Consider the following 25,458-nt stretch of genomic DNA (forward strand, 5'->3'; position numbering starts at 1 on the left):
TTAGTTTGTAAGTTTGTTTGGTATATGCTGTTGTAAAATATCAAAAATTATAATGACTTTATAGAATAATATCATGTAAGGATATTCTTTGCTCTAGGCCATGGCAATTCAATTTTAAACTGGCTGTCAATTTCTTTTTGTATAGAAAAGGTCTTAACCAGTTAAAGTCCCCTAATAATTTCTAAAAGTCATTTAAAGTTTTAAGGCAATCTTTTCTTATCTCCACCTCCTGAGGCCTAATGCATTGGTTATCAATTACAATCCCTATGATATTTGAAGGAAACCTCTCTTTATTTCCTTCCAAAATAATTTTCAGTTTACAGAGAGTTTCATTTAAAAATCTTTGCCACATGAAACAATTCTCTTAAGGTTATGGTGACCACTAGTATGGATTAGATTTAATATTTTAATAACAATCCTCAGTTTACACTGTAATACCAGTGAAAGAGATTTCAAAATTTTTTAAATTTCTCCTTTTTATTAAATTTATATTTATTTTTTAAGAGTATTCCTGTTAGCTAATTTGCATATACAGAGGGATCATGGGAAGCCTTCAGTAACTTTCTTAGAAGACTTATTTAAATAGCTTATAAAGACATTGGCTTATTTAAAGGAAGGAGGTTGGCCTTTGTTATTTCAAGATGGCGTTTGCAATGTGGCAAGCCATGCAGTCAACATGGCGGCTGCTCAATCTGTTCTTATGTTGCCCCGCCTCTAGCTTAATGCAGGAGGCTACAAAAAGTCAGGCAGTAAATGGTGGCTTCTAATCTGTTCCTAGATTTTACTTGGATTAAATTACTTATAAAAACATTGGCTTTTCTTGTAACTTAATTTATGAGAACTTGATTATATTTTAAAAGCTAATTTATAAAGGAACTTAAGTAGGTATCTTTAATTAAAAAAGCAAAGAAGCTTATTCAGCCCTGGCCGGTTTGGCTCAGTGGATAGAGCGTCGGCCTGTGGACTGAAAGGTCTCAGGTTCGATTCTGGTCAAGGGCATGTACCTTGGTTGTGGGCACATCCCCAGTAGGGGGTGTGCAGGAGGCAGCTGATCGATGTTTCTCTCTCATCGATGTTTCTAACTCTCTATCCCTCTCCCTTCCTCTCTGTAAAAAAATCAATAAAATATATTTTAAAAAAAAAGAAGAAGCTTATTCAGTAAAACTTATAGGTTTGATACTTTATTGGTCTGATCTAAAAGCACAGCTTTTGTCTTTCTTGAAATTCTGCTTTCGAAAAATTTGGCTATATTTAAGAAATGTAGTTTTTTGCCCTTCTCACAGGCGAAAACCTTCATAACATTTAATATATATGTATATAAGTAAAATATATTAATTAATTTTAATTTGATAAAGCTTTCCATGCGATTTCAAGTATCAATCGGTTTAATTAAAATTATATTTCTTTTAAGAGAGAAACAGACTTTTGAAACATTTTGGGGCCCGTGAAATGTCTAAAAGCTACTCTCAAAACCTTGAAATACACTTGGAAAGATCAAATATATACATTTATATATATATATGATTTAAAGATTATATACTTAAATTATCTTAAAGAATATCAATTACATTTAATCTGGATCACAGAATTAATCCTCTTTTTTAAAATCAGGCCAAGAAGTAACATATTTTGAATTCCTAATTATTTAAGAGAAAACACATTTTATTTTCTCAAAAACAAGTTGTACTTTAGATATTTAATTAATTTCTCCCATTTCAATCTGAACCTTCAACTTTCAGAGCTTGCAAGTCAAATATTTAGCAGTTCTTTATTAATAACACCTTTATATTTTTAAGAATAAATTTTAAAATCTAATAATTCACTTTAAACCATGTTTTTTTCTGCCATGGGAAACTGAGAAGCAAACTTGTAGGTTAAAGGAGCCACTTTTGCAGGAAAAACCTTTTGACCTAGCCACTTGACCTTTTCTGGGAAGGTCGGCTAGCAAAAGGTGTAGCCATTTAAATGAAAATTAACATTCTTTTAAGATGGCTGCTGGCAGGAACCAGCCTACCTGCATGCCAGGGGAAGGGCATGTCCACCCCTCCCTCCATAAAAAGGGGTGTAGCTTTAAAACCTTTTAATGGAGAGAAAAGAGACCTTAAACTTTCAGAGCTTTAAATCTTAGGTAGCAAATTAAATACTTAGCATTTCTCAAATAACTAATACTTTTACATTTTTAAGGATACATTTCAAATAAAATATAAGGCATATTCAATTAATAGATTAACTTATATCATCTAGACTTCATACTAGGCATACTTAGATCAACATTTCAGTATTATAAATTTCAATACATCTAGATAATTTGAACTTAAAAGTTTTAAATTTCCAGCCAATAGGCCTGGCACAGCTGCTAAATTTTTTAAAGAATTTTCCTGCTGGGGAAGTCAAGAAACAAACCCATGGCAATTCACATGTAAACTTGCTTTCTACTTCCTGGTGGTTACTGGGCGGGAAATTTCAAAAGAGCTACTTTAGATGCCTTGGGAAACTAGCCTGTATTTCTTTCCCCGGTTCATCTCCGCCATTTTTAAGGCCAAAACAGTCTCGGGTTTTTATTCTGTACACAGCAAAAGGTCAAGTTCAGCTCAAAACTATGTGCACTCATTTTAAAACTGGCCTTTTCCCTTTACATGTGCACAGAAATCCCGGATGCATTTATGAATTTGTAAAAGCTTTAAGTCATCAGCTGGGGAAAAAAAATGAAGATGAGACGAAGAAGTGGCTTTCTTGGGGAGTGATGTCCATATTGGATTGCCATGTGTCTCCCTTCCCCCACCTCCTTGTTTCTTAGGGGGAAGATTCAGCAATGGTCTGGCATCTACTGTTTTTATTTTTTATTTATTTTTTTCAATTTTTATTTTTTATTTTATTTTTTTAAGGAAAGAAAAAGATTTTTTAAGATAAAGAATTATTGGCAGTTGCTGAGAAATTCCTTTAATCCTTTTCTACTTGGTTACAAGTAGTTTACATGTGGAGGCAGAGGAGGTGCAGATGGTATTCTTAGAGATTCGCACCCTTCCACTGCAGGTTGTAAGGCCATGGCTGTACCCCACTTAGACATTCTTAAACTCTCTTGTGCTGAATCAAGGCCATCACCAATTAAAATAGGAATTTTCTCTGGACTTTTTGCTGAGTATTGGTCACACAACTGCTCTCTAACCTTTTCCCAGGTTTCATCAACAAAACTTAAGAAATCAAGAATCTGACTACGCTTAAGAGAACATAGTTTAAAGCATTTTTGAGGATTACCCACGTTTTACACCCGGCTAATTCATATCAATTCACTACAATACACTCTCCGTATCTTACACTTTCTGTGGCGCACGCAATTCTTGGGAGCGATCCCTTGACCCATACCTCTTGTTGCTTCTTTCACGGCCCACGTTGGTCGCCAAAATGCGGGGGCCTGATGCGGCGGGGGCCAAACATGGCGGGGATCTCCCTTTTCCGCGTCCCGCGCAGCAAGAGAGATGAAAGAACCAGTTCTAAATGGAGGCAGCCAGGGATTGAGAAATATTAGAAATAAAGAAAACAAGGCACAGAAATAGATTCATAAAGCTGGGAGCTGGGTGGATCTTTCTGTGCCTTGCTGAGGCCACAGAACAGATCCAGACTGCAAAGCTGGTGCTTTATTTATAATCAAGGACAAACAAGGTAATCTACAATGTTGTTGTAAGTTTCACTTGTTTTGGCAGCACTTGCTGCCCCTCCCACAGCCCACTAGCTACCCAGGAAAGATCTAGGGAGCAGTCACAAGATCAAGCTTAATTATGCTTAGAGGACTGAGCCCTCCAAGCTGGGACTTGTTTGCAACTTTGCCAGCAGGTCAGTCCGAGGCTTAACCCTATAACCGCTTCCTACAGTCCTGGATCAGGGTGGGGTTCCCTTGGGGCGTGGAGCGGCCTGGGCAAGGGGCCTGTGGTGGTTTGCAGGCCAGCCACACCCCTGGCGACCCAAGCAGAGGCTCTGGTATCTGGAATTTAATTACCTTCTACAATTGAAACTTTGTAGCCTGAAGCAGAGCCAAGCCTCCTGCTCCATCCGTGGCTGCCGCCATTTCTCTTTGGATTTGTTTACCTTCTATAATTGAAACTATGTATCCTTGAGTGGAGGCCTGGGCCCGCCAGAGTGTGTGGAAAGCTTGGCTTACTCTGTTGCTGGGGAAACCCAAGCCTCCCTTTTGGTGGCCATCTTGGCTGGGGTTAATTTGCATACTTGCCCTGATTGGCTGCTGGGTGTGGCTTGGCTGGTGGGCATGGTTTGTGTAGTGGAGTGATGGTTAATTTGCATATTACTCTTTTATTAGAGAGGATATTATATAATTCCTCATAAGTACCATTTTTAATGACTACAAAATAGTCTGTCAAATGGGCTTCATTTAGCCATTTCCCCACTTTTAAAGATTTGGATTGTTTCTAGTTTAATGCTAATATAAATAACATCTTTGTATCTTCCTTTGCATCTCTAATTATTTCTTTCGGATTGATTCTTCAAAATGGGGTTATTGGAGCCAATGGCACTTTGTGGGTGTAATGTGAGGTTGAGGGCTACCTCTCATCAGGAAAGAGCATGGACCTGGCCATCTTGGGCCCTGTTTCCAACCTCAGGTTTGCCAGAGATTTGCTGTGTGGTCTTGAACAAATCACTTCCTCTCTCTGTATGTGAGTTTTCTCGTGGTCAAATGGGAGAGTAGGAATAGGTTCTTGCCTCGCAAGTGGAAGAACTATACCTAAAAAATGCAAAGCATTACTTTTATATTAGAATAAACTCAGGAATATTGTGGAACTGACATTTTTCTTTTAAGATAAAGTATAAAACTTCAAATAAATTTTTTGCTTGCATTTGGCCAGTTAGACTTCTCCCACAGACCTCCCTCAAAGTGTGAGTTCACTCTCCTTGCCCAATGGGGGTGTGTCCATGAAAAAGCTTGAGAAGAATTAAACTAGATGATTTGTTGTTATTGTTGTTGTTTTGTTAATCCCTAACCACGAATATTTTTTCCGTTGATTCTTAGAGAGAATGGAAGGGAAGGGGGGAAGAGGGGAAGGGGAGAAAGAGAAACATCAATGTGAGAGAGACACATCAATTGGTTGCCTCCTGGTGCACCCTGACTGGGGCCAGGGATTGAATCTGAAGCCCTTCAGTGCGTGGGCTGACACTCTAACCACCGAGCACCACCGGATGTTCTGAGCCTACCTGGTTCATGGCATACAAGCCATGATAGCCTTAGCAAATCTTCCAGGTCAATAATTTAGCCTTCATCCAGGGATTTGAGCATTTTCACACATTATTCTAGTGATCAACTTCATATGAACTCTGGTTTAAAAACTTCTGGAAAGTATTTGTAAAACCTGATCCATCTGCCCTTAGCCTGCAGTTATTTAACTACACATCACACAGGTTTGTTCACAGAAGCTCACCTTCAGGTACTTCGTCATTCACACAAAAACATCTATTGTGTCCAACACTATTGCCTCAGACAACATTATAACATGTCAAGGACAAAGACAAATAAGATATAATCTCTACCCCTGTCTTACAGGCTTTAATAATTTATTTCCCATAAAGTGTCCCAGGAAACACTCAATGTCAATAGGTATCATTTTTTTTTAAGGTATTCAAATTAAATCTGTTTGGGAAGTGCTGAGTTACAGTAAGTTAAGCAGGTTCATTGACTACAGGACTTTTCAGAGCTTTAAATATGCTAATATGCATTGTGAATAGTCAAGGGGACATAAAGCATTCTGTGTCCCTAACGTTATTTGTTTAGGAACTTCATTTGTAGAGCTTCTCCAGGAAATAGAGACCCAGGGCATACAATTTGAGAAATGCTGACCTAGTGAAATGTAATCAGAGCATTTACTCAACAAATAGCAGGTATATAGGGAGACAACAAAATGCAGAGGAAACTGAAGACTGACTCTTCCTCTTGAAGGGCTTTCACTCTAAGAGGGAGGACAGTTTTTAAACACACACAGGGAATATCCACAAACAAATGAAAATCCATGTGAAAGTGCAGAGAGAGTTGTGGAATTAGCAGAAAACCGTAAAAGTAAAAGGATCAAATTACCAGGAAACATTTTGTGCAAGAAGGAGGGTTGGAGACAGGATTTCCTTCATGAACTAAGATTGCTAAATTATTTTCTTATGAAAATAATACAAGTTCATTATGGAAATTTTGAAACAAAAAACAGAAAAGTAGAATAAAGAAGCCTATAGTCTGACCAGCATGGTTCAGTGCTTTAGTGTCGACCTATGAACCAGGAGGTCAGGATTTGATTCCAGGTCAGGGCACATGCCCAGGTCGTGGACTGGATTCCCAGTGGGGGGTGTGCAGGAGGCAGCCAATCAATGATTCTCTCTCTTCATTGATGTTTCTATCTCTCCATCACCCTTCCTCTCTGAAATCAATGAAAATATTTTAAAAAAACCTTATACAATATATACACACATGTACATATATACATATATTTATGTATATATTGTTTTTATTTAATGAGAGTGAATTTTTCTACCAGTATTTTAATACGCACAGATTTAGGACAAGTTATTTATAGGGAAAAAATTGTGCTTCAAGGTTATGCATTGTTTAGATAATACCCTTTCTCACCTCCTAGAACAATTTTTGGTACATGGCAGACACCCATATACCAATTATTTGTTGAATGGGTGAATTTAAATTATGGAATCTGCTTTCTAAGGAGTACACGTTCTCTTACCTGGAGAATCTTTTATTTCGCTGAGTCCTTGCAATAACATCCCCCGTTTAGGGGCAGGGACAGAGGCAGCTAAATTGACCTGCCAAAAAGAGAGGGGAGGAATTTGAGCCTCCTGGGGCAATCCTGGGGGGAGAGAGTAAAGAGAATGAGTAGGCTGGCACGTCGGGTAGAAGCAGCAGAGGGGGAAGAAGATCACTCAGGGTGGGGGTGACACTGAGATGGGGCTTTGTAGAACATAAACATCTCAAAGGAATGTTTTAAGTTGCTTGCTGTAGGGTGGCAGCATAAACCCTCTCCTGCCTCTCCCTTCCAAAGCATTTAACAACGGCTGCCTTACTCACTAGAGCTTTTGTGTGAGTGGATTCTTTGGCGGGGGAGGCACTCAAAGAGGTGCTGAGGTCTTCCTCCCTCCGTGTCTGCACAGGGGAGCAGAGAGAGCAAGTGAGGGCGCAGGAGTGGAAGACGGAAGTGACGTGTATGTAGGTGAACACCAGAGAGATAGAGAGAGACCCCTTTCTTAAATGCACTCCCCCCTGTCTGGTGGGCAGTGTCCCCAGGGCTGTTTTAAAGTGCAGGTGGCTGGAAGAACTGGTGTAGAGTAAGGGGCTGGGGAGTCGGTGCCCCCGGGCACGCCCCTGTGCAGTGTGAGTTTTACTGCACATTTCCTGCTGTGCCTTACTGAAAGCTGTCTGTGACTTCTCACACACTCCTTCGGAAATGTATAGCCGTTGCAGAGCTCGCAGACTGCGAGTTTCAAGAATATGTTTCTCTTAAACTTTCTGTCTAAAAACGACGCCCGTCAGTTTTATAGTTCTTAACCCCAATTTTGAATTCTGTTAGGCAGCCAATCCGGTGTGGCTTTTAGAATTTCATTATCTTCTGATCTGCGCACCTGCGATATACATTAGCACTAAGAGGAAACAGCCCTGGGTCCACTGCTCGCTGTCTACACTGTCAGCAAACGGGAGCAGCAAGCCCCATTGAATTACTTTCCTGTTTAAAGCTGACCCCACACTCTCCTATCTTTCCTCTCCTTGGCAGTAGCTGAGGGCATTCTACTTTCCACCGTATTCTGTGTAATTCTCTTTTTAAAAACTTCAATCAAGTTAAAAGTGGGTTAACAGGTCAACTATGTCCAATGTGGAAGGCAAATAAAGTAGCCAGGACAGCCACGTCACTGGTTGTTGACTTACTGAGTAGGCTTGCTACCTCCCCTTTTATTCCTCCCTCCTATCTAGGGACCATTCTTATTCTTACCCTTTCAGAACATTTGAAATGTTGGTTCTTAAAGTCCCAAAAAAGAAATGAGGTAAATCAGCTTTATGACCAAATTAAAAGCCTGGTTGGGGGAGAGGGGGGACATTCAGAGTATATTGATGTGGCTCTAAACTCATTCTTTTATTCCTGTAAAGTTTTCCTCTTATTATTTTTCTCATTACAAATATGATTCTTGGTAATAGAATAAAAACATAAAATAAAGACAAAGGCTTTTTGATTTTCAAATCTCATCACTAAATGACCATTTGATTGAGAGGATGAGCAGTCTTCCAGTGTACGAGGTTCTTTTTTATTGTGGCTCAAACTGATCTATTCCAGCACTTGCAAACCTTTTCTTGGTTGTGACCCATCAGTTCTCTCTCTCTCTCTCTCTCTCTCTCTCTCTCTCTCTCACTCTCTCTCTCTCTCTCACACACACACACACACACACACACAAGTAAAATACTAAATACAGTTTCGTGAAAGAATACTTACCCTTTCTACATGTGATATGCACTGGTACTTCCCATTGTATTCTCTTACTGAAAAAAATTGTTCTGGTTTCCTTCCCATTTAAATAAGTATTTTCTTAAATACACATCTCCTGACCTTGACCAATAAAAAGGTATAGAAATTATGACCAAACCAATAATAATAAGTACCCCTAGTATCCAGATGTGTTCTCTAAATACTGTTTCCCACTAACCAGGGCTCTTTGGAAAAAATAGTTCAGATCTGGGGCAGAAAATATTTTTAAATGGACCCAAAAGAATTGTCTACCAGAAACGAAGGGAGGTATCAAAGACCACTGGGATTATGTCACAATGACCCCTGAGCCAACCTGAAGAGGTGCCCAGAGACCAAAGATGGGACAATATAAACAGCCATAAAAATAATAAATGTAGTGGATTGAGAGACCAACTATATTAAAATCTATGAGTTTATAATGATAACCCTTAAAAAAATCCTCTAATTGGTAATCTTTGGAGATTGATAGGGAATCAACTCATTATTCTAGATACTGGTAAATAAAGGCAACAATTAAGTATTTCCCTACATTTCTTCTATAGATTGTATCCCAGGGTAACCAAATAATTTATGAGGGAAAGTTCCCTGATAGAGGAAATTAGGCCAATGAGTGGATATTAGAATTAGAATGTACTCATTTTTTTTTCATTAGTAGACATGAAAAGGTGATATTCTAATAAAACAATGGATCTAGGTAATAATCATTAATATACTGCTAAAATTGTTATGTCAAAGGCAGGTGCCTGAATCAGACTGATAACATCTGAACCCACTGGCCAATCTTAACCTCATAAAAAGAAAGACTACCAGACATGATATGATGCAATACATAAAAAGTAACCTCCAAAAAGTAATCTCACAAAATGGAAACAGATTCTGATCAAACCTTGAACTCTATGTGCTTTTTCACAGGCAATGCAGAAGACAGAGGGACATAATAAATATTGGTAAAATACCAATTAAATAACAATACCATCAGCAACAATGGATATTTATGAAATTGTGTAGGACAAATGGCTCTTTTCCTTCAAGAAATAAGTCTCAAGGAAAAAAGGGGGAAATGGGACAATCTATAGATTAAAAGAAACATATCAACCTAATGCATTGTATGGGCTTTGTGATCCTGATTTGAAGAAACAACTGTTTTTTTAAATGATGATAAAAGCAAAACTATGGAGACAAGTAAAAACCTCAGGGCTGTCTAGGAGTTGTAGGGAGGAGGAACGGGTTGAATAGACAGACACAGGGGATTTTTAGGGCAGTGAAAATAATCTGTATGATAATATAATTGTGGGTACATGTAACTATACGTTGTCTAAGCCTATAGAATATGCAACACTAAGAGTGAATCAAAGGTAAACTATGATTATTATGTGTTAATATAGCTCCATCAATTGTATAAATGTACCACTCTGCTGGGGGCCATTGACAATGAGGCTATGCATGTGTGGGGTTGAGGGGTATATGGGAAATCTCTGTGCCCTCCTCTCAATTTTGCTGTGACTCTAAACCTTCTCTAAAAAGTAAAGTTTTTAGAAGGGCAACAACAACCAAAAATGATAAGGGAAATTTGAACACTATTTGGTAGTAAGAAATAATTGTTAATTTAGTTGAGTGGTTGTGTATAGTTTTTTTCATAGCGTTCTTAAATTTTAGAGATACTTACCAACGAATTTCATGTAAAAAGTTGTAATTGCTTTGAAATAATTCAGTGTTTTGTGGAAGAGAGGAGGACATCTGTGCACAGATGACATTGGCTCTGGATTGACAATTGTTAGGCTGAGCGCTTGGTTTGTGGGGTTATTATATGTTTACTAGAGGCCCAGCGCACGTTTTAAACTGGTAAATAATAGAAATGTAGGAAAATACTTAATTGTTGGTAAAATACCAATAAATATTTAATTGTTGGTAAAATACCAACATAATAAATGTTGGTAAAATACCAATTAAATACGCCTTCCCAATCACCCTGGAGGCTCTCAGTCTTTTTTTTTTTTTTTTTTTTAATTTCTTTATTGATTAAGGTATACTCAGTCTTTTGAGCCACTTTCTGAAGCCCGAACCTCGCAACCAGGTGAAGGCGGGGAGAGCCACCTGACACTCGCCAGGAAACTGAAGTCCGAGGCTGAGTGAACCTGCCCGTGGTCTCCACTAATAAGTTTTCCCTGAGTTCAGCCTGCACTCCATGACCCCCAAGTCTGAGAAAAGTAGGGACTCAGAAGCCTCTTTATAGTTTTTTTTTCAGAAAAACCCCCTTTAAAATCTGGAACACCCTTTAAAATCTGGTATCACTTGAGTCTCCCTCTCCTCCAAACCTGGAGGATGTAGCTCTGGCATTTCCTTACCGTTGTGACCAGCTCCACTTGCAGCTCTGCTCTGGGTTCCCTCCCAAGGAGCCTGTCCTATTCCCTCCCCGGCAAGTGCTCAGGTCCCGCCCCTCCCTGACGTCAAGGGCCTATTCTGCCTCATCATTGGCTGCCTCCTGGTGATGGATTGTGAGGGCGTGAGGGCATCACTGCGTGTTGCTGTGAGGACCACCAAGGCTTTTATTTATAGGATTATACTAATCTGTTTACTTTTGGAATTATGAAAGTTTCTGTAATAAAATGTTAAAAACAAAACCAAGTATCTTTTGATAAAGATTTATCAAGTGGCATCAAGAGAGAGCTGGGGGACCCTAACCGGTTTGGCTCAGTGGATAGAGCGAAGGCCTGCGGACTGAAGGGTCCCGGGTTCGATTCTGGTCAGGGGCATGTACCTTGGTTGCGGACACATCCCCAGCAGGGTGCGTGCAGGAGGCAGCTGATCGATGTTTCTCTCTCTCTTCCTCTCCCTTCCTCTCTGTAGAAAATCAATAAAATATATTGAGAGAGAGAGAGAGAGAGAGCTGGTGGGATACAGTGGAGCCAGGCTGGGGCAAATGACTGCCTAGGAAGAGCTGGCTGAGGTGCCCGGGACAGCAGGGATGAGGATGGTGCTCAGGCCATTGTCTGGGCAAAAGATGGTGTTTCCTTGGCTCAAATCTGGGCCATCTGGGAGAGAGAGCGGACCTGTGGCCATCTTCGAATGGACTCTGCCAAGGCAGGGAAACCACTACAAAAAAGGAGGCTGGAGAGGAACCCTCGATGCAACCCTGAGGGGGTATGACAGCAGCCAGCTGAAGTTTCAGTTGGAGGGGTCTGGCAAGCGTTGATATAAGAGCCCAAAAATGCACTTTAAAAAAAAAAGCTCCCAGCCCAGCCAGCGTGGCTCAGTGGTTGAGCGTTGACCTATGAACCAGGAAGTCACAGTTTGATTCCCTGTCAGGACCCATGCCCAGGTTGCAGGCTTGATCCCCAGTAGGGGGCGTGCAGGAGGCAGCTGATCGATGATTCTCTCATCATTGATGTTTCTATCTATGCCTCCCTTCTTCTCTGAAATCAATAAAAACATATATTTTAAAAAGATTTGAACACCCACCAGGGTCAAAGAATCTCTGCTTTAAATTTCTGCCAGGGCCAGAGGAAACCAGCACCGGTTTACCTGGGTGCCAGGCTAACACACCTCTCCAGTTCCTGACTCTCCTGCCTCCTCTGCTTCAATCTGGAGGACCCAGGGCCACCTAGTTGGGGGAAGGCGGGGAATGGGGGTGCCCTGACAGGTGAACCTCTTCAAGCAGACCTGAGGGATTGGAGGGAGCCTTCACTTCAAAGGAAAATCCAAGTTTTCACTATTACATGTAATCGGACCGTATACTCACAGAAGTTCTACTATTCTTATGTGGACCATAAACAGATATAGCATGAGACCTAAGGAAAACCATTCCACAGGGTAAGTTTCAATAGTGAGTGGGCGAGTGGAGGGGAGCTCAGGTGGGTGGTTTTCTGCTTTGCCTTCCACAACCAATGCTGGTTAGCCAAGTGGTGCCTGCAGTGTATTCCAGCTTGGCAAAGATCAACTGTCTGGTTTGGCTCACCACCAGCACATCGAGATGGAGAAAATATTAGTCGCCTCTTATCACTGTAGGGGCAGCTTTGCATTTACTTGAAAGTAATACTTGGATAACTCACTGAAGGTGGAGGGTGAGACCCCCAGGACATAGCCAAGCATCAAGGATGACTCTAAGCCCCTGGCCAGGGAAAGGCGATGGGGACAAAGAAGACTGAACAAAAGAGTGACAGATGGTGTGTTGTGCAAAGTGACCTCCTCGCTCTTTAGTTTTACGAGGGCATCTCTGTCTAATGTGAGGGGAGGTTCCCTCCTGAGAATCCACGAAGAGTCAGGGCCCATGCAGGACCCTCAGCTACTCTATGCGACACCTTTGTACTAATTAGAAAAGGCAACCCCTCGGCTGAAACAAATTACAAAATGGTGCTTTCCGGGTGGGGGAATTACCCAAACACCCGCCCCTCTGGGCTTGCCTTGGAGAGCTGAGCTGGAGCCACATTGAGTTGCCACCTGCCCCTGGACAGGGCACCTGTGTGCAGGGTCCCCCTGGCTCCCCGCGCCGGTGTATAGCTGCCCCAGTTCTTGGCCCGGGTTAACAGAAGAACAAATTGCACAGACGGACAAGAAGCCAAAAGGTAACGAAGGCTAGCAAAGTAAAAGCCCTGAAGCGTTTTCAGGAAAAATGAGGAAAGGCTGTGGGTTTCAGGCAATCCTATGTCATCTAACAAGTCAACCTGGTTCTATACAAATCACCTTCTGTCTACTCTCTCCGTGGCTTATCTCATTTTGCCAAATTGTATATAACTCAGGGGGTAAAAAAACGCAGGACTGCCCCATCTATCACTGGTCACGGTTTCTAACAACTGAATAAAAGGAACGAATCCAAATGAACTAATGAGGTGTGTGGCCTGCCTTGGACTTTTCCTGGACTCCCCCTCTCCTCCCCCAGCTGGGGCTCAGCCCCTCTCTGCCAGACAGCAGCTCGAGCTCCAAGGGGCCCATGTGTAGCGAGCACGTCAGGGGCCCAGCCAGCTGCCTCTGCACACTCCACACTTTGTTTAAAGGAGAACCATATGGCAGGGCTGGGGAAGGGTCCCCTAAAAGAAAAACAAGGTGCGCAGGCAAAGAAAATAAATAGAGAGGAGAGAGAGACAAAGGCAGCCAGTAAGAAAAGAAATGGGGATTTGCAGCTGCTGGAGGGAAGATGTGGGCAGCCCGCTGAATAGCTGCCTGAAATGCAGACGGAGAAGCCCTGAACCTACCTGCATAGGCGTCCGTCCAAGGTCAACTCCAGGGCTGTTTTCCGGGCCTGTGAGCCTGTGCCATCTCTTGTGGTCAGATGCTGGGCAGCAATAACTGCCCTGTCTTTACACTCAAGCTCCTGGGTGCATGGGGGAGAAGCTAGGGAGAGTGGCCCTGAGGAGTGTGGTGGAGGGGACTGGAACCCTGAGAAGTTTTACTCAAGAAATGAATGGATCATGGCGGTGAAGCTGGAATCAGGAGGGGCGGGGGGGGGGACAGATGACGGACGCCATGGGTCACCAGAGGGGTGCTCTGGGCTGTACTGTGGTGAGTGAGCTGAGGAGAGACCCAAGGTCATGCTGAGCGCCTCTCTGGTGGTTCTTCAGATGTGTGTTTGGAGCAATCACAGGGAATGTTTCCGTTAACAGCAGGAATTAAAAACGTAAGTGTTGCAGGGCCTAGACCCATGGTCGGCAAACTGCGGCTTGCGAGCCACATGCGGCTCTTTGGCCCCTTGAGTGTGGCTCTTCCACAAAATACCACGGCCTGGTCGAGTCTATTTTGAAGAAGTGGCATTAGAAGAAGTTTCAGTTTAAAAAATTTGGCTCTCAAAAGAAATTTCAATCGTTGTACTGTTGATATTTGGCTCTGTTGACTAATGAGTTTGCCGACCACTGGCCTAGACAATGAGAAGAATGTCAAAGGGCTGGGGGTTGAGGGAGAGAGTGACGAGCACTCAATTAAGTGGTATATTGAGGAAGTATAAAATGGTATAACAAGGTAAGAGGAAATATAAAATGAGGCTCTAGACCAGTGATTCTCAACCTTTCTAATGCCGCGACCCTTTAATATAGCTCCTCATGTTGTGGTGACCCCCAACCATAAAATTATTTTTGTTGCTACTTCATAACTGTAATTTTGCTACTGTTATGAACTGTAATGTAAATATCTGTGTTTTCCAATGGTCTCAGGCTCTGCAGCAGCGGTTCTCAACCTGTGGGCTGCGACCCATAGGTTGAGAACCACTAGCAGGGTCGCCGTAATAACAGAGATATTTACATTACGATTTATGACAGTAGCAAAATTACAGTTATGAAGTAACAATGAAATAATTTTATGGTTGGGGGTCACAACAACATGAGGAGCTGTATTACAGGGTCGCGGCGTTAGAAAGGTTGAGAACCACTGCTCTAGACTGTTCTTTGTTCTGCTCCCCCTTCCCTCCAATCATGAGGTACTATAGGAATTGTGGATTCTCAAATGAGGCTTTCAGCTACAATTTAACAGGAAACGCCAACTCCACTGCTGAAACAATGGAAATATTTGTAAAATTATAGAACAAGAAGGTTGTAGGGAAAGCCACTCCAAAGTGGTCAGTTCAGTGGCTCAAAGACTTCACCAAGGACCGAGGCTCATTCCATGTTTCAGCTTGACCAGCGTCGGCACGAGGTCTCTTTGTCCTCAGCCCAGCTCCCTGCGGGGAACAATGTGACCCTGGGATTTCCAACAGCCACATCGATGCTAGACACCGTCCAGAAACAGAAGAGAGATCCTGTCTCCCCTGCCTCTTTTCAAGTGTGAGAAAATCTTTTCCAGAATATTCCCAGCCAACTTCATCTCACATCCTATTGGCCCACATGATATCACATGTTCTGGTCTAAACCATCCATTGGCTAGACGAGGTGTCAGAAAGGTTTTTAAATGGTTGGGGAAAAAAAATCTAAAGAAGAAGAATATTTCATGACACATAAAAAGGATATGAAATTTACATTTCAGTGTCCATAAATAAGGTTTAGTCAGAACACAGCCAGGCTATCATGCATTTAATACCGTTTATGGCCTCTTTTACACTTAATGCAGGGTTGAGTATTTGCGATAGAGATATGTCCAGCAGCGTTTAAACTATTTACTAATTGGCCTTTTACAGAAAAAGTTTGATAAACTCTAACTTAGACCATTCAGGACCCACCCTCAAGGCTGGAGCGGGGGCTAGTCCCGCCCCAAGCACATAGCCACTCAGTGAAGAGATGAGAAAATTGGGCTTCTTTGGCAAGAAGGATGCCATAATGAGATGGACTCCCCTCCCCCACAACCACAATTAATTACTTGGCCCAAGTGTAGGGATGCCCTTAAGCCATGCCAATCTGAATTTTTGAACTTCAAAGGGAGGCATCCCCTCTCTGGTGGCTTAACTGTCAAATATGAGCCTGAGAGCAGCCAATGGCCAAGTTCTCACCACTGTTAGGATCCCATTTTGGGAAAATGGCAGTGCTCATGCCCTTGGTTCCAGGTGTGCCTGAGGCCCACTGCAGCCTCCTCTCCCAGAGATGTAGGAATGGAGCCAGCACATCCCCATGTCGCCCATGCAAGTTTAACCTGGGTGCAATGGCTCACTTTCCCACAGCTGAGACCCGACTACTGTAGCCTTATTATTGATCTGTGGAGCCAGGATGCCAGTTCTAAAAGGGGGACTTATTACCAGAGAGCCAATATGAAGGACCAAATGATGTGCTCAGCCAGGAAGTGCCATAGGGTTTCGGAGGGGAGAGGGATGGCGATGGACTGGTGTGTTCAAAGAAAAGTTATAACGAGGTAAATTTGAGAGAGACCTTAAGGCAGAGAAGAGAGAGTTGGGAATCTCGTAGCTGGAGAAATATCTAGGTAGAGCCAGAGATGAAAAGGCACAAAGCAGAACCAGAGTAGGCCAGTCTGACCAACACTGTGGCCTGTGAGTCCAAGGGCATCGACAGCCACGTGGATCCACGGACAGTTGGTGGGCAAGGTCTGACATGATGCCATGTGTAGGTGTCACTATGCCATCTGTCCAGATTCTCATGTAGCTTCCCGAACATATCTGGGATGTGTGGTGAAAGGCTGGATTCTCTTTCACTGTGTAAGCTAGTAACCCTAGACCTATCTTTCTTAGCAAAGCACTATTAGTAGACTTCAGATATTTTTTAAACATCCTTCCAAAATTACACATCAGACACTAAATTAGAACGACCAGGCTCCGCCAAATATTACTGAGCTGAACAAATCAGGAAAGCTGCTAGCACTCCATCATCTCATAAGTCAGTCTTCTTGACACTTTGACAGATGAAGCAGGGAAACTGCTGGTCTCCCGGTAATGATCACCACCTGTGCTCCGAGCGGCACTCCCCCAGTGCTGTCTCCCCACAGGAACGAGAGGGAGGCAGGCCAGGGAGCGAGGCCGCCCTGTGTACTTGGCAGGTCTGCCTGGGAGTCGCTTCTGCAGGCCCCTCCAGATCAGCCTCTTGTTCTGGGAACAGACTGGACCTTGGCAGAATTGGGAAATGGCCAACATTTGTCTTGGAGGCCTTCGTATCTCCTTTTCGTGCTTTCCTCTAAATTATCCTTCCCACCTCCCTGCCTCTCTCAGGCTCCTGGAGACTGCCCAGTGCGATTTTGCTGCCAGGATCTCATTCTGTAAGATTATACGAAACACTTCATAGTGAAAACTATCTGGATCGTGCCATCGGCCTCTGTTAGCCTTCCTGCTCCGGGCTGCAGTTCCTTCTAGGCACTCATGCACACTAGGGCAGTCTGAGCCTTGAAAAGCATAAGCCCAATCTCACCCTCCACCACCACCACCCACCTAGGTGAACGTCCTTCAAGGACCATACTCTGCCTGATGAATAGGTTCTATCCCATGGTATGACGTAACCTGGTGTTTCTCAAAGTGTGGCCCCCAGACCAGGAGCAGCAGCATCTGGGCCTCTATCCTTGACCTATGGAATCAGAACCTGGCAGTGGGGTCTAGCAATCTGCATTTTCCCAAGTTCTCCAGGCTACTTTTATGTAAGGTCAAGTTTGAGAACCATTGACATAGGCAATCCCTGCCCATTGACCCAGACTCATTGCTCACCAAAGATGGCAACGAGATTTCACTCAAGGTCGGTTCTTTGCAGGCTTCAGTGTCTGCTCTGCACACCATACTGAGGGCAATGAAGCCTCAGTCTTAGTTGATCAGGCAGGGGAGTCTGCTTAGTGACGTCTCCATGTGTAAGGAAAGGGGTAATGGTGGCCCAATGTCAGCCACTGTCCAGTCTCACTCTAGCCACAGATTTTCTAGCCCCCAAATCACCAAGGCTTTGTGCTGAATTAGTGTGATGGAGATATCAGCCACCCTGGCAGAAAGATGAGGGCAAAAGATGACAGCCTGGGGAGGGTTTATGTAGCCCTAAGGAACCAATCCCTAAGAAGGGTGGGCTTTTGAATGGAAGGGTTCTCTGTAGGAGAGCTAGGCTGTGCCTACCTAGCTACTTTTCTTTGTGTGCTTAGCTGTAAGTGATTGGGGGCAGGGAGGAGAGCTCAGCCAGCAGGGCAGAATGGAGGGCCCCCCTTCCCCCCTGCTCCCCCCTCCCCTCCGTGAGGTAAGCCAGCCCTGTTGCTGGAGATGGATGCTGTGGTGAGGCTCCTGCTCAGGATCCCCAAATCCTGAGGGGGGGATTTAAGTGCGATACTTAATTTTTCTTACACCAGAGGCAGAGGGCAGGGAGGCCAGACGAGGAGTGGCTAGAGAGACTGCGGGAGCCAACACAGCTGGAAGCGATTAGGGCCCGGCCTGGAAGGCAGCAGACAGGTAATAGTCTGGGACCGCAGAGCTGCAGAAAGGAACCCCTGCCCCAGAAGTGTTTGGCAGCCCCTCTGCTCTGTTTTGACTCGGTGTCTGACATGGCCGTGGAGGTTTCCCCCATGAAAAATGAAAACCGCTTCGTGAGTTCCTTTGCGCCCTGGACCTGGGGCCACTTCTGTCTGTTTCCCATGTGCAGGGGACAAGATGCTCCCTGCAGACCCACCTGAAGCAAAAATACAGAGTCCAGAGTTTCCTGCAAATTGTCTTCTTTTTCCGCCCTGAAGGCTGAGGTCCAACTTTCTTGCTTGGGACAGTTCAGCTGCACGTTCCTTCAGGCGACTCTCCAAGGCGTGCTGGGTCCCTCTCCTATGTCCTCTCCCAGCCAGGCCAGGCAGGGCCACTGAGAGGCAACTAAGCCCCTCTCTTCCCTCTAGGTTGGGAGTTTGTTTCACACCTTCCTGGAACCTCTGAAGTTGTTCTTTCCTCCTGGACATTATAAAGCGAACTCTGTTTTCTATTTCTTCAAGGCAATTTTACTTACCGAAGAAGACAGCTGTGTCCCCCTTTGTTATGGGAAGAAAGTGCCCCAGGATTTATTTACAGTGATCCATACATGAAATATTCCAGCACAGCCTGCAATAATTCACTGTCGTAATACACGAAGGAGGAATGCCAACAAAAATGGCTTTGTGTTTCATCTGAGATCATTCACCCGTACCTCTCTCCAGGAAAAAGGGCAAACTGAAATGCAGAGGCATTTTCAGGAATCCTGTTGGATGCCCCGTTTCCCCTGAATTGAGCATGCTTTGCAGGAATACAATCTGCAGGCTATTATCCCTAATTTTCCAAGTCCTGGCTAAGTTATATCAGGCCTGTCACCCTGGCTGTTAAATGTCAGTAAGACCTAATTAATTTCACTGCTCTGACAAGTTTAAATTAGTTCCCACAGAGGCTGTAATTTGCCTTTTCCCAACTGATAATGCTACAGTCATATGTTTAAAATAACTTATATTATTAAAAAAAAAAAACCTAACCAAGTAGTCTATGTTCATTTCAGAAAAGTCAGAAAATCAAACGAAGATTAAAAAATTACATTATCTTGTCATATGGTTATAACCACTATAAATATCTTGCTGTACATTCTCCTCCCCCCTTTTTTTGTATGTATAATGAGAAGCAATAGTTCAAGAACCATTAAGGAGCACTTCTCTTCACATTTCCATGTGCAGGAGTCACAGTAGGATTTTGCAGGAAATAAACTTGAGTTTAATCAAGAGGAGAGATTTTTAAAATGTTGTAGCTGTTAAGAACCAAACCTGAACAGCTCAGATTCGAGAGCCCCTTCCCTAAGGGAAGAAGCTATTCCTTTCTTCTGAGGGGACTAGACCAGTGGCCGGCAAACCGCGGCTCGCGAGCCACATGCGGCTCTTTGGCCCCTTGAGTGTGGCTCTTCCACAAAATACCACGTGTGGGCGCGCACGTACAGTGCGATTGAAACTTCGTGGCCCATGCGCAGAAGTTGGTTTTCGGCCTGGGCAAGTCTATTTTGAAGAAGTGGCGTTAGAAGAAGTGGGGGTGTCGGTCACATGTGGCTCGCGAGCTGAGGTTTGCCGACGACTGGACTAGACTATCAGCTTTGCTCCTGAAGGGTCCGAGCTCAGAAAGGATGAGGGGAACCCAAGGATAGAGGACTGTTGCCCAAACCGTATGTCTCAGTTGTGCAAGGCTGAGCGTGGCTTTCTCCAACTGCAGTCAGGGCCTTGGATCTGCTGTTGGAAAACAACTGCTGTAACGAGGGGGCCCAACTGTACAGTCATTTGAAGGAAAAGTAAGTTTTCTCCTAGAATAATCTGAGGTGAGTTCCCAGGCTGGTGTGACTTCAGTGTCTCAGATTCTTTTCTTAGTTGTTGCTCTGCTCTGGGGCCCAGAGCACTGACAAGTGTATGCGACTGTAGTATCTAGGCTCCATTTGGTAGGAAGGGAAAAGAGAAGGTAGAGTAGGTATGCCCCAAAGTGGCAGACATCACCTCTAATCTCATTTCAAGAGCCAGAACTTGGTCACATGACCTAACCTAACCTCAAGCTGTGCTGGGAAATGTAGTTTAACTGGGCAACTAATTACAATTGCATTTGTCATTATAACAATAGAAGTGCCTGCTACAATCCTACCACTATTATGGAACAATGGGAGAGAGATGTTGGTTACTCACCAGCCGTTTCCTCAGCACGTTGTATCATAGACACAATCCTAAAGCTCTGCCTGCACTTAAAGGGGTTTTTAAAGGCAGTGATTGGAGAGCCGTGGGTGTGCCATCAGGCACCACGAGGAGGGGTAAAGTGACTTTCATAGCACAGGATAGGACTGGATCCCTTGACCCAGAGAGGTCTACAGATTCAGAGAGAGGTGAGATGAGGGAGCCCAGCCAACACACACCATTCTTCCTGACCGAGCTGAGGGAGACCAGACCACAGGTTACACATACCAATGTCAACTGCAAAGGCTGAGAAAGGACACCACAGAAACCAGAGGAGCAAGAGGGCAGACAGGTCCTGGCTCTGAGGACCCACCACCCCACTGTCTTAAGCCCACAGTAAGCATCCTTCACCCTCTGATTGCTCTCTCAGACACAAGGAGTAGATGAGGCCAAGGTCTGAAACACTGAGTACAGAGGTCCACGAGGGAATATTTTTCTTAAACAGACTTTCCAGAATATGGGAAGAGTTGATCAAATTGGACTAAATTTATTCCACCCACATTTCTAGCCAGCAGGTGAGGGAGCTTATGAGGGAACTCAGATCACGTCACCAGTTAATAAAGAAACGATTTTCCTTTCTTGCACATCTGAGTGTAGTTTGAATAAATCTTGCCACCCCAGAGCCTACATAGAAAAATGTCTTGGAAACACTGGAGTTGACATTAGAAAATGTAGGCGGATGATGTAAGCTACTTCTCAAGCCCATCCCAGAGGTTTGCTGTGCAGATCAAAAATCACTTAGCCGTCGCAGAATACTTACCTGGCCGAGGGGAGTCCCGAGGGAGGCCACTTGAGCTACACAGAACTGAAGTTCAGACAGGAGTGGTAGACGGGGCGGGGACAGGGTCAAAGTCAAGGTTCGATTTCAGGGAGCAACTCCAAGGTATCATGAGAAAAGAAGTCTCCACATCAAAATGTAATGTTTGTAGATTTTGCTGGTGGGAGTGTAAACTTGTACATTTGGAAGCCAACAAAGCTTGGTATTGCATGTTAAACTCGAATATGGTGAGAAAAGATATTCCAGGACAATGACGAGGCTCTCATTCTTGCTAGTTTAACAAGATTGACAACACACCAGCGAAAGAAGATGAGGGGGAACTCTCATCCAGCACATGCTAAGCATTAAGTTAAAACTTTTTCACATGCTGTGTTATTTAAAGTTGAGGCAAAATTTAAAACTAACAACAACAAAACCGCTCCAGTGCTTGGTCTGAGTTTAACCCCAGGGCCTGGAGGTCAGAGGGAGCAGGGGGTCTGGGTGGAATAAGAGGCTGGGTCTGAACCCACCACAACCCAGTCCCTCTGTAGCAACTGTGGGCCCTGCGGAGGAGAGGGATGTGTTAAAGGGCACACAAAATCCAGGGGACATGCGTTAAATCCCAATCCGTTAAAGACAGTTCAAAAATCCCCAAGTCTGAATAAGCAAGCTTTTTTCTAAGTTGGACACAAACTCATTTATTAGAAAAACCTTACCTAAACTAAGCTAAAACTCTTTATGGGATTCCATGCCTCCCACTCAGTCTGAGCAGTCTTCTATTTCACTGCAGAAATAGTATAACCCCAGACCAAGGGTGTTATCTGACATACGGCATATTCACAGCAGTACCTTTCCTTAAATCTGAATAATTCTGAATTTGAAACACATCTGGCAAGGGATTCATAACCTGTATTTTAGAATCATCCTTAACCAGGTAAAATTTTCTTTGCAGTTCTGGCCCTAGATTTTCTCTAGCACTTTCAAGGGGCTTATAGAGTTTCATCTAATAGAGATACAACTGACATTTATTTTCTCTGTATGATTTAATGGATAAATAAAAATGTAGTCAATTTTTATTTACAGTTTATGAGGAAGCAGGAAGTGCCATTTCCCCGCAGTTTTTATTTATTTTCCTTTGCATGCTTTATTGAGATGATATAGAATAGAGACATAATCACACAGTGGCTCGGTAGCTGATCATTCTGCGACACTACATGTCTGGGGATGCACTTTGGAACTGTGTACTCAGGGTGGGGATTGTGAAGGAAAAAAGATTAAGACTGGGGGTCTGCTATGGGCCACACTTTCTCCAATACCATTTAATGTAATCCTCATAAAAATTTTTGCAAAGTAAGTATTGCCATTTGTATAGTTGAGCAAACTAAAGCTCAGAGAGGTTAAGTAATTTGTCCAAGGTCACCCAGCCAGTAAGCAGCAGAGCCAGCGCCAGGTTTCTCTGTCTCAATCCTTAAGGGCAATAGCCCTCTAGTTGGTCTCAGCTCCACCAGTCTTGCTTACCTCCAGTGCCCCCTACACTAGCCTTGAAGCCGTTCTCAATACATCTTTCTAATGCTCAACCCTTCATGAAACCTTCCTGTTAAAAATTTTTCATTCGTTTCCTATTGTCCTCAGGATAATGTCTAACCTCCTTATTCTGGTGTGCAATACCAATTCTGGTGTACAATTTCAATTGTACACCAGAATAAGGAGGTTAGATATTATCCAATATGACCTTTCTCCATCTACCTTCATAGCCAAGCTACAAAAAATTAAGATATCTGTTCACTCTGAATCTCCACTTGGCATGAATTATTCCTTCCATCGAGAAGACTCCCCACTGCCCTTACCCCAAATCCTCCTTGTTAATTTGCTTTCATCTGAATGCCATGATAGTCTAACCAAATTAAGAGGAGTCACCTCACAGGGCTCTCTGTTCTACCGTTGCTATACCCCTCCCCCTAATCCATTCTCCTGAGCGGAGCAAATGGGTGTTGTTAAAGTATAAGCCAGATCTCTCACTCTTTTGCCCCTCAATGGCCTTACCATGGTTCACAAGGCCCAGCATGACCTGGCCCAGCTCACCTGTCCACCCTTTCCCTTAAGGACAAGTGCTCCATCTACACTGGCCTCCTTTCTGTCTCTTGTCATCACCTCAGGGCCTTTGCATTTGTAGGTCCTTTGACTTGAATCTCTTTCCCTAGTTCTTTAAATGGCTTAAACAAAGCCTCCTCAGAAAGCCTTTTGTTGACCCTCCTTCCGCTCATTTGAAATTTGAGTGGGCTGCTCTCCTTGGCTGCCACTGCTGTTACTCTCCACCACATATTTATTATTGCTCTCTCCCACTGGACTGCAAGTCAAGGACCACATCTGTTTTACCACATCATTTTATCCTCAGCACCCAGTACAATGCCTGACCCAAAGTAAAGCTGCATTCATATTTGCTGAATAAAAGAGTGAACACATGAGTGATTCCTACACAGCACAGCACCTCATTGCAGAAGCTTTTCGGGACCCCTCCCAGCTCAACTGAGCTTCCTATTATGGTACTCACCACGGTTCATGGTGGATATTGATTTTCTCATATTTCTCCCTTTCCCCAGGCTAGTGGATCATTAAGAGAAAGGACTGTGTGTGTATCCTTTGTACTAACCACAGTGCCTGGCTCACATGGCAACAGGTCAATCTTCTGGATTAATGAGGATTGAACACATGAAAACTGCCAGTTTCCACGACAGCTCACAGCTCTGGCCACAATCACCTGCATGAGGATAGGACCTCATCTCCCCTGGTAATCTTGCTCCAGCACGGCTCTAGGCACAGAGAAAGTACTCAGAATGAATTCAATGGATGGATGGGTGGGTGGGGATGGATGGATGGGTGGATGTGTGGATGGATGGATGGATGTGGGTGGATGGATGGATGAATAAAAGAGTGATAGAACTACAGAACTTACTTTTTTATTTGCAATTGCCCTTTCACAAACCTTTTAGTTTTAAGTTTAAGGTGTTTTGTCAACCTACTGAGATGAAATATGATTTTCTGAAACTAAATGTATTTTCAGCATTTTCTACTTTTACCAGTGACTGCTCTTGATATGCATAATTATGAATTCATTATCTCACTCACTCCTTTCCCCACATATCTGTTGCCAGAGGTCCAAGCTAACTTGTATACACTTCTGCACTGTTCACTGACAGATCTCAAAGTATTTTAGAGAGAGCAACTCTTCAGTTTATGGATCAGAGGGACTATCAGCCAATCCTTATTACAAATAGGGAACTGGGGCCCAAGAAAGGGGAGAGGATGTGAACTACAGAATTGGGAATGGGAGAAGCTCTTAGGTCTTCAAATTTCAAACCTAGGTCCAAGGAGTCCTTCTGCCCAGTGACTTCCTCTGAAGCCACCAGGAGCCGATTGCACAGTGGCCGTTTTCTTGGGCTTCTCTCCTCCCTCTGACCCACCCCTCACTACTCTCCCCGTGTCAATGAGCAACTGACTCTGCAGATGCCCCCAGCAAGGGAAAACATGTCTGGAAATGCTGAGGAACCTAACTTAGTGCTTTTCTCGTGTATTGAAGTCTTGCAAGTTTAATGTAAAACAACATGTAGTGTCATTTGGGTTTGTTTTCTGATTTTAAAATACTATATGCTCATTTGTGGAAATTTTGGAAAATACAAAAAGGACAATGAAGAAAATTAAAGACACTAACAATACCATGCCACAGAAATAATTAATACCTCTGATTAAACACGGGGAGAAACCAAGATGGCGGCATAGGTAAACACTTAAACTGCTGCCTCGCACAACAATATCAAAACTACAACTAAAAGACAAAATGGACACCATCCAGAACCACAGGAAAGCTGGCTGAGTGGAAATTCTACAACTAGAAGGAAAGAGGAAAGCACAATGAGACTCAGAGGAGCTGCAAAAGGCTGAGGTATGGAGATGCGCGCGCACAGAGAGGACGGGCGGCTGACTGCACAGGCGGCTGAGTGCGCGGCTGGCTTTCTAAAGCAGGAGGGAGATGGAAGCTCCCAACTGCGCGGAACTCCAGTCCCAGGTGAGACTCTGGAAACCCAAACTCATTCGGGGGGGATCTGGACTGTCAGGAAAAGAGAAAGCACACTGAAACTCAGGGGAGCTGCGGAAGGCAGATGTCCAGAGGCA

General features: G+C 43.7%; 1 long non-coding RNA gene across 1 annotated transcript; it reads right to left on the minus strand.

The window, feature by feature from the left end:
* Positions 1–3,064: 3,064 nt before the first annotated feature.
* Positions 3,065–10,910, minus strand: LOC129150850 (uncharacterized). Its single transcript, XR_008557599.1, has 3 exons — positions 10,856–10,910; positions 6,726–6,804; positions 3,065–3,491 (listed from the first exon to the last, which is right to left on the minus strand). It is a non-coding gene; the product is annotated as an uncharacterized LOC129150850 (long non-coding RNA).
* Positions 10,911–25,458: the final 14,548 nt, after the last annotated feature.

Source organism: Eptesicus fuscus, chromosome 2 (genome assembly GCF_027574615.1).
Source record: "Eptesicus fuscus isolate TK198812 chromosome 2, DD_ASM_mEF_20220401, whole genome shotgun sequence".
Taxonomy (NCBI): domain Eukaryota; kingdom Metazoa; phylum Chordata; class Mammalia; order Chiroptera; family Vespertilionidae; genus Eptesicus; species Eptesicus fuscus.